The sequence below is a fragment of the Xenopus tropicalis genome, chromosome 5, assembly GCF_000004195.4.
Source record: "Xenopus tropicalis strain Nigerian chromosome 5, UCB_Xtro_10.0, whole genome shotgun sequence".
In the NCBI taxonomy this organism is placed as follows: domain Eukaryota; kingdom Metazoa; phylum Chordata; class Amphibia; order Anura; family Pipidae; genus Xenopus; species Xenopus tropicalis.
The window spans coordinates 2,726,988-2,736,339 of NC_030681.2; the positions used below are offsets into that span (position 1 = coordinate 2,726,988).

Sequence of the window (9,352 nt, forward strand, 5' to 3'; positions counted from 1 at the left end):
GTACTGCAGACAGACAGTGGTGCCTATGGCAGTGTGCAGACTCCCAGTGCCCATACTGTACTGCAGACAGTGGTCCCTATGGCAGTGTGCAGACTCCCAGTGCCCATACTGTACTGCAGACAGTGGTCCCTATGGCAGTGTGCAGACTCCCAGTGCCCATACTGTACTGCAGACAGTGGTGCCTATGGCAGTGTGCAGACTCCCAGTGCCCATACTGTACTGCAGACAGACAGTGGTGCCTATGGCAGTGTGCAGACTCCCAGTGCCCATACTGTACTGCAGACAGTGGTCCCTATGGCAGTGTGCAGACTCCCAGTGCCCATACTGTACTGCAGACAGTGGTCCCTATGGCAGTGTGCAGACTCCCAGTGCCCATACTGTACTGCAGACAGTGGTCCCTATGGCAGTGTGCAGACTCCCAGTGCCCATACTGTACTGCAGACAGTGGTCCCTATGGCAGTGTGCAGACTCCCAGTGCCCATACTGTACTGCAGACAGTGGTCCCTATGGCAGTGTGCAGACTCCCAGTGCCCATACTGTACTGCAGACAGTGGTCCCTATGGCAGTGTGCAGACTCCCAGTGCCCATACTGTACTGCAGACAGTGGTCCCTATGGCAGTGTGCAGACTCCCAGTGCCCTTACTGTACTGCAGACAGTGGTACCTATTGCAGACTTAGTGGTCACACTCCCAGTGCACGTCCCAACCCCGCCACAGCCTATAATATTTTTTTGAGGCCTTCCAAGGACTACGTTACATTGAACATTCAGCCAAGTTCCGGCACTGCCCGGTCACCCCACACACCTACGTTACAGAGAAGCTTACTACAGTCTGCCAAGTGCCAGAGCACATTGTACAGTCACTCACCCTCTAATGTCCAGGTTACATTCCAGTGAACCCCACTGCAAGCATGGCTGCCCCCATCCCTGGTACCATCATCCCAGTCTCACCTTGTTGGATCCAGACCTCTCTCATATACTGCCTGCTCACTGAGAGCTCGCCATTCTTCTTCTCCAGAGCACCTTCAGCATAATGGCAGGAGTTTGCCCTTTGCACCCTAGTATTTTTATAAGCCCCAGATTATTTTGGTATCAGCTGTGACTCATAAACCTAAGGTACAGCCAAATCCTGCTCATACTGTATCCAGCTCCCAAGCTGCCATGGCCAGCCAATGAGATACAGTAGGTACTGACTAACAGGAGCAGTATGGACTGACTTACATGGGCAGCCAATGAGATACAGTAGGTACTGACTAACAGGAGCAGTATGGACTGACTTACATGGGCAGCCAATGAGATACAGTAGGTACTGACTTACATGGGCAGCCAATGAGATACAGTAGGTACTGACTAACAGGAGCAGTATGGACTGACTTACATGGGCAGCCAATGAGATACTGCTCCTGTTAGTACCTACTGTATCTCATTGGCTGCCCATGTAAGTCAGTACCTACTGTATCTCATTGGCTGCCCATGTAAGTCAGTCCATACTGCTCCTGTTAGTCAGTACCTACTGTATCTCATTGGCTGCCCATGTAAGTCAGTCCATACTGCTCCTGTTAGTCAGTACCTACTGTATCTCATTGGCTGCCCATGTAAGTCAGTCCATACTGCTCCTGTTAGTCAGTACCTACTGTATCTCATTGGCTGCCCATGTAAGTCAGTCCATACTGCTCCTGTTAGTCAGTACCTACTGTATCTCATTGGCTGCCCATGTAAGTCAGTCCATACTGCTCCTGTTAGTCAGTACGTACTGTATCTCATTGGCTGCCCATGTAAGTCAGTCCATACTGCTCCTGTTAGTCAGTACGTACTGTATCTCATTGGCTGCCCATGTAAGTCAGTCCATACTGCTCCTGTTAGTCAGTACGTACTGTATCTCATTGGCTGCCCATGTAAGTCAGTCCATACTGCTCCTGTTAGTCAGTACGTACTGTATCTCATTGGCTGCCCATGTAAGTCAGTCCATACTGCTCCTGTTAGTCAGTACCTACTGTATCTCATTGGCTGCCCATGTAAGTCAGTACGTACTGTATCTCATTGGCTGCCCATGTAAGTCAGTCCATACTGCTCCTGTTAGTCAGTACGTACTGTATCTCATTGGCTGCCCATGTAAGTCAGTCCATACTGCTCCTGTTAGTCAGTACCTACTGTATCTCATTGGCTGCCCATGTAAGTCAGTCCATACTGCTCCTGTTAGTCAGTACCTACTGTATCTCATTGGCTGCCCATGTAAGTCAGTCTATACTGCTCCTGTTAGTCAGTACGTACTGTATCTCATTGGCTGCCCATGTAAGTCAGTCCATACTGCTCCTGTTAGTCAGTACCTACTGTATCTCATTGGCTGCCCATGTAAGTCAGTCCATACTGCTCCTGTTAGTCAGTACCTACTGTATCTCATTGGCTGCCCGTGTAAGTCAGTCCATACTGCTCCTGTTAGTCAGTACGTACTGTATCTCATTGGCTGCCCGTGTAAGTCAGTCCATACTGCCCCTGTTAGTCAGTACCTACTGTATCTCATTGGCTGCCCATGTAAGTCAGTCCATACTGCTCCTGTTAGTCAGTACCTACTGTATCTCATTGGCTGCCCATGTAAGTCAGTCCATACTGCTCCTGTTAGTCAGTACGTACTGTATCTCATTGGCTGCCCATGTAAGTCAGTCCATACTGCTCCTGTTAGTCAGTACGTACTGTATCTCATTGGCTGCCCATGTAAGTCAGTCCATACCGCTCCTGTTAGTCAGTACCTACTGTATCTCATTGGCTGCCCATGTAAGTCAGTCCATACCGCTCCTGTTAGTCAGTACCTACTGTATCTCATTGGCTGCCCATGTAAGTCAGTCCATACTGCTCCTGTTAGTCAGTACGTACTGTATCTCATTGGCTGCCCATGTAAGTCAGTCCATACTGCTCCTGTTAGTCAGTACGTACTGTATCTCATTGGCTGCCCATGTAAGTCAGTCCATACTGCTCCTGTTAGTCAGTACGTACTGTATCTCATTGGCTGCCCATGTAAGTCAGTCCATACTGCTCCTGTTAGTCAGTACGTACTGTATCTCATTGGCTGCCCATGTAAGTCAGTCCATACTGCTCCTGTTAGTCAGTACGTACTGTATCTCATTGGCTGCCCATGTAAGTCAGTCCATACTGCTCCTGTTAGTCAGTACGTACTGTATCTCATTGGCTGCCCATGTAAGTCAGTCCATACTGCTCCTGTTAGTCAGTACCTACTGTATCTCATTGGCTGCCCATGTAAGTCAGTCCATACTGCTCCTGTTAGTCAGTACCTACTGTATCTCATTGGCTGCCCATGTAAGTCAGTCCATACTGCTCCTGTTAGTCAGTACGTACTGTATCTCATTGGCTGCCCATGTAGGTCAGTCCATACTGCTCCTGTTAGTCAGTACCTACTGTATCTCATTGGCTGCCCATGTAAGTCAGTCCATACTGCTCCTGTTAGTCAGTACGTACTGTATCTCATTGGCTGCCCGTGTAAGTCAGTCCATACTGCTCCTGTTAGTCAGTACCTACTGTATCTCATTGGCTGCCCATGTAAGTCAGTCCATACTGCTCCTGTTAGTCAGTACCTACTGTATCTCATTGGCTGCCCATGTAAGTCAGTACGTACTGTATCTCATTGGCTGCCCATGTAAGTCAGTCCATACTGCTCCTGTTAGTCAGTACGTACTGTATCTCATTGGCTGCCCATGTAAGTCAGTCCATACTGCTCCTGTTAGTCAGTACCTACTGTATCTCATTGGCTGCCCATGTAAGTCAGTCCATACTGCTCCTGTTAGTCAGTACCTACTGTATCTCATTGGCTGCCCATGTAAGTCAGTCCATACCGCTCCTGTTAGTCAGTACCTACTGTATCTCATTGGCTGCCCATGTAAGTCAGTCCATACTGCTCCTGTTAGTCAGTACGTACTGTATCTCATTGGCTGCCCATGTAAGTCAGTCCATACTGCTCCTGTTAGTCAGTACGTACTGTATCTCATTGGCTGCCCATGTAAGTCAGTCCATACTGCTCCTGTTAGTCAGTACGTACTGTATCTCATTGGCTGCCCATGTAAGTCAGTCCATACTGCTCCTGTTAGTCAGTACGTACTGTATCTCATTGGCTGCCCATGTAAGTCAGTCCATACTGCTCCTGTTAGTCAGTACGTACTGTATCTCATTGGCTGCCCATGTAAGTCAGTCCATACTGCTCCTGTTAGTCAGTACGTACTGTATCTCATTGGCTGCCCATGTAAGTCAGTCCATACTGCTCCTGTTAGTCAGTACCTACTGTATCTCATTGGCTGCCCATGTAAGTCAGTCCATACTGCTCCTGTTAGTCAGTACCTACTGTATCTCATTGGCTGCCCATGTAAGTCAGTCCATACTGCTCCTGTTAGTCAGTACGTACTGTATCTCATTGGCTGCCCATGTAGGTCAGTCCATACTGCTCCTGTTAGTCAGTACCTACTGTATCTCATTGGCTGCCCATGTAAGTCAGTCCATACTGCTCCTGTTAGTCAGTACGTACTGTATCTCATTGGCTGCCCGTGTAAGTCAGTCCATACTGCTCCTGTTAGTCAGTACCTACTGTATCTCATTGGCTGCCCATGTAAGTCAGTCCATACTGCTCCTGTTAGTCAGTACCTACTGTATCTCATTGGCTGCCCATGTAAGTCAGTACGTACTGTATCTCATTGGCTGCCCATGTAAGTCAGTCCATACTGCTCCTGTTAGTCAGTACGTACTGTATCTCATTGGCTGCCCATGTAAGTCAGTCCATACTGCTCCTGTTAGTCAGTACCTACTGTATCTCATTGGCTGCCCATGTAAGTCAGTCCATACTGCTCCTGTTAGTCAGTACCTACTGTATCTCATTGGCTGCCCATGTAAGTCAGTCTATACTGCTCCTGTTAGTCAGTACGTACTGTATCTCATTGGCTGCCCATGTAAGTCAGTCCATACTGCTCCTGTTAGTCAGTACCTACTGTATCTCATTGGCTGCCCATGTAAGTCAGTCCATACTGCTCCTGTTAGTCAGTACCTACTGTATCTCATTGGCTGCCCGTGTAAGTCAGTCCATACTGCTCCTGTTAGTCAGTACGTACTGTATCTCATTGGCTGCCCGTGTAAGTCAGTCCATACTGCCCCTGTTAGTCAGTACCTACTGTATCTCATTGGCTGCCCATGTAAGTCAGTCCATACTGCTCCTGTTAGTCAGTACCTACTGTATCTCATTGGCTGCCCATGTAAGTCAGTCCATACTGCTCCTGTTAGTCAGTACGTACTGTATCTCATTGGCTGCCCATGTAAGTCAGTCCATACTGCTCCTGTTAGTCAGTACGTACTGTATCTCATTGGCTGCCCATGTAAGTCAGTCCATACCGCTCCTGTTAGTCAGTACCTACTGTATCTCATTGGCTGCCCATGTAAGTCAGTCCATACCGCTCCTGTTAGTCAGTACCTACTGTATCTCATTGGCTGCCCATGTAAGTCAGTCCATACTGCTCCTGTTAGTCAGTACGTACTGTATCTCATTGGCTGCCCATGTAAGTCAGTCCATACTGCTCCTGTTAGTCAGTACGTACTGTATCTCATTGGCTGCCCATGTAAGTCAGTCCATACTGCTCCTGTTAGTCAGTACCTACTGTATCTCATTGGCTGCCCATGTAAGTCAGTCCATACTGCTCCTGTTAGTCAGTACCTACTGTATCTCATTGGCTGCCCATGTAAGTCAGTCCATACTGCTCCTGTTAGTCAGTACGTACTGTATCTCATTGGCTGCCCATGTAAGTCAGTCCATACTGCTCCTGTTAGTCAGTACGTACTGTATCTCATTGGCTGCCCATGTAAGTCAGTCCATACTGCTCCTGTTAGTCAGTACCTACTGTATCTCATTGGCTGCCCATGTAAGTCAGTCCATACTGCTCCTGTTAGTCAGTACGTACTGTATCTCATTGGCTGCCCATGTAAGTCAGTCCATACTGCTCCTGTTAGTCAGTACGTACTGTATCTCATTGGCTGCCCATGTAAGTCAGTCCATACTGCTCCTGTTAGTCAGTACGTACTGTATCTCATTGGCTGCCCATGTAAGTCAGTCCATACTGCTCCTGTTAGTCAGTACCTACTGTATCTCATTGGCTGCCCATGTAAGTCAGTCCATACTGCTCCTGTTAGTCAGTACGTACTGTATCTCATTGGCTGCCCATGTAAGTCAGTCCATACTGCTCCTGTTAGTCAGTACGTACTGTATCTCATTGGCTGCCCATGTAAGTCAGTCCATACTGCTCCTGTTAGTCAGTACCTACTGTATCTCATTGGCTGCCCATGTAAGTCAGTCCATACTGCTCCTGTTAGTCAGTACCTACTGTATCTCATTGGCTGCCCATGTAAGTCAGTCCATACTGCTCCTGTTAGTCAGTACGTACTGTATCTCATTGGCTGCCCATGTAAGTCAGTCCATACTGCTCCTGTTAGTCAGTACGTACTGTATCTCATTGGCTGCCCATGTAAGTCAGTCCATACTGCTCCTGTTAGTCAGTACCTACTGTATCTCATTGGCTGCCCATGTAAGTCAGTCCATACTGCTCCTGTTAGTCAGTACGTACTGTATCTCATTGGCTGCCCATGTAAGTCAGTCCATACTGCTCCTGTTAGTCAGTACCTACTGTATCTCATTGGCTGCCCATGTAAGTCAGTCCATACTGCTCCTGTTAGTCAGTACGTACTGTATCTCATTGGCTGCCCATGTAAGTCAGTCCATACTGCTCCTGTTAGTCAGTACCTACTGTATCTCATTGGCTGCCCATGTAAGTCAGTCCATACTGCTCCTGTTAGTCAGTACCTACTGTATCTCATTGGCTGCCCATGTAAGTCAGTCCATACTGCTCCTGTTAGTCAGTACGTACTGTATCTCATTGGCTGCCCATGTAAGTCAGTCCATACTGCTCCTGTTAGTCAGTACCTACTGTATCTCATTGGCTGCCCATGTAAGTCAGTCCATACTGCTCCTGTTAGTCAGTACGTACTGTATCTCATTGGCTGCCCATGTAAGTCAGTCCATACTGCTCCTGTTAGTCAGTACGTACTGTATCTCATTGGCTGCCCATGTAAGTCAGTCCATACTGCTCCTGTTAGTCAGTACGTACTGTATCTCATTGGCTGCCCATGTAAGTCAGTCCATACTGCTCCTGTTAGTCAGTACGTACTGTATCTCATTGGCTGCCCATGTAAGTCAGTCCATACTGCTCCTGTTAGTCAGTACGTACTGTATCTCATTGGCTGCCCATGTAAGTCAGTCCATACTGCTCCTGTTAGTCAGTACCTACTGTATCTCATTGGCTGCCCATGTAAGTCAGTCCATACTGCTCCTGTTAGTCAGTACCTACTGTATCTCATTGGCTGCCCATGTAAGTCAGTCCATACTGCTCCTGTTAGTCAGTACGTACTGTATCTCATTGGCTGCCCATGTAAGTCAGTCCATACTGCTCCTGTTAGTCAGTACGTACTGTATCTCATTGGCTGCCCATGTAAGTCAGTCCATACTGCTCCTGTTAGTCAGTACGTACTGTATCTCATTGGCTGCCCATGTAAGTCAGTCCATACTGCTCCTGTTAGTCAGTACCTACTGTATCTCATTGGCTGCCCATGTAAGTCAGTCCATACTGCTCCTGTTAGTCAGTACCTACTGTATCTCATTGGCTGCCCATGTAAGTCAGTCCATACTGCTCCTGTTAGTCAGTACGTACTGTATCTCATTGGCTGCCCATGTAAGTCAGTCCATACTGCTCCTGTTAGTCAGTACGTACTGTATCTCATTGGCTGCCCATGTAAGTCAGTCCATACTGCTCCTGTTAGTCAGTACCTACTGTATCTCATTGGCTGCCCATGTAAGTCAGTCCATACTGCTCCTGTTAGTCAGTACGTACTGTATCTCATTGGCTGCCCATGTAAGTCAGTCCATACTGCTCCTGTTAGTCAGTACCTACTGTATCTCATTGGCTGCCCATGTAAGTCAGTCCATACTGCTCCTGTTAGTCAGTACCTACTGTATCTCATTGGCTGCCCATGTAAGTCAGTCCATACTGCTCCTGTTAGTCAGTACCTACTGTATCTCATTGGCTGCCCATGTAAGTCAGTCCATACTGCTCCTGTTAGTCAGTACCTACTGTATCTCATTGGCTGCCCATGTAAGTCAGTCCATACTGCTCCTGTTAGTCAGTACGTACTGTATCTCATTGGCTGCCCATGTAAGTCAGTCCATACTGCTCCTGTTAGTCAGTACGTACTGTATCTCATTGGCTGCCCATGTAAGTCAGTCCATACTGCTCCTGTTAGTCAGTACGTACTGTATCTCATTGGCTGCCCATGTAAGTCAGTCCATACTGCTCCTGTTAGTCAGTACCTACTGTATCTCATTGGCTGCCCATGTAAGTCAGTCCATACTGCTCCTGTTAGTCAGTACCTACTGTATCTCATTGGCTGCCCATGTAAGTCAGTCCATACTGCTCCTGTTAGTCAGTACGTACTGTATCTCATTGGCTGCCCATGTAAGTCAGTCCATACTGCTCCTGTTAGTCAGTACCTACTGTATCTCATTGGCTGCCCGTGTAAGTCAGTCCATACTGCTCCTGTTAGTCAGTACGTACTGTATCTCATTGGCTGCCCATGTAAGTCAGTCCATACTGCTCCTGTTAGTCAGTACGTACTGTATCTCATTGGCTGCCCATGTAAGTCAGTCCATACTGCTCCTGTTAGTCAGTACCTACTGTATACCAGTGAGATACATTAGGCACTGACTTCCAGTGAAACCCAAAGGAAAGCAATGTAAACAACATAGCAAAGTTTGAAAATGATCTAGTAACCCATAGCAACCAAAAAGCCAGTAGAATTTTCTGGTCACATGTTTGATACTAGACAGGTGATTGGCTGTTATGGGTTACAAGTGGAGCAAATGTTGCATTTATTAAATACATTACCTGCTAATCGCCATACCTCCATTTATACCCCCCCCCCCCGCCTCAAATCCCAAAACTTAGAGTTATAAGTGAAGGGCCAAGGTGTACAAACTGCTCCGCATCTATAAGCAAAGCGCTGGAGGCTCTCACCTGTGCCACAAAGCAGCACCGCGGGGTCGCTAACTAAATGGATAGCAGGTCACGTCTATGTGGAACTTGCCGAGGGCTCCGCTCAGGCGGCTCAGGGCACCAACCACTTTCCTGACAGGAATAGAATATTTCACTAACGATACGAGCCCCATTTTCTCGCAGCCATTCACTTCGGCTCGCCTTATATGAAGCGGCGGGGAGTAAGCCCCCGAAACACGGCCGAATTGAAGCTTCGGAAGTTCCCCCCAGG

The 9,352-nt window shown here is 47.8% G+C and overlaps 1 protein-coding gene across 2 annotated transcripts in view; it reads right to left on the reverse strand.

Moving 5' to 3' along the window:
- abcc10 (ATP binding cassette subfamily C member 10) overlaps window positions 1-9,283 on the reverse strand; it is a 31,813-nt gene extending 22,530 nt beyond the window's left edge. Inside the window, exon 1 of one of the 2 annotated variants that reach the window (XR_001923682.2) lies at window positions 9,103-9,276. The gene's annotated coding sequence lies outside the window, so the exon portion shown is untranslated. Of the gene's footprint in view, window positions 1-9,102 lie in introns of both variants that reach the window. The other variant, NM_001142122.1, reaches the window with a different exon arrangement.
- Between the last annotated feature and the right edge of the window lie 69 nt (window positions 9,284-9,352).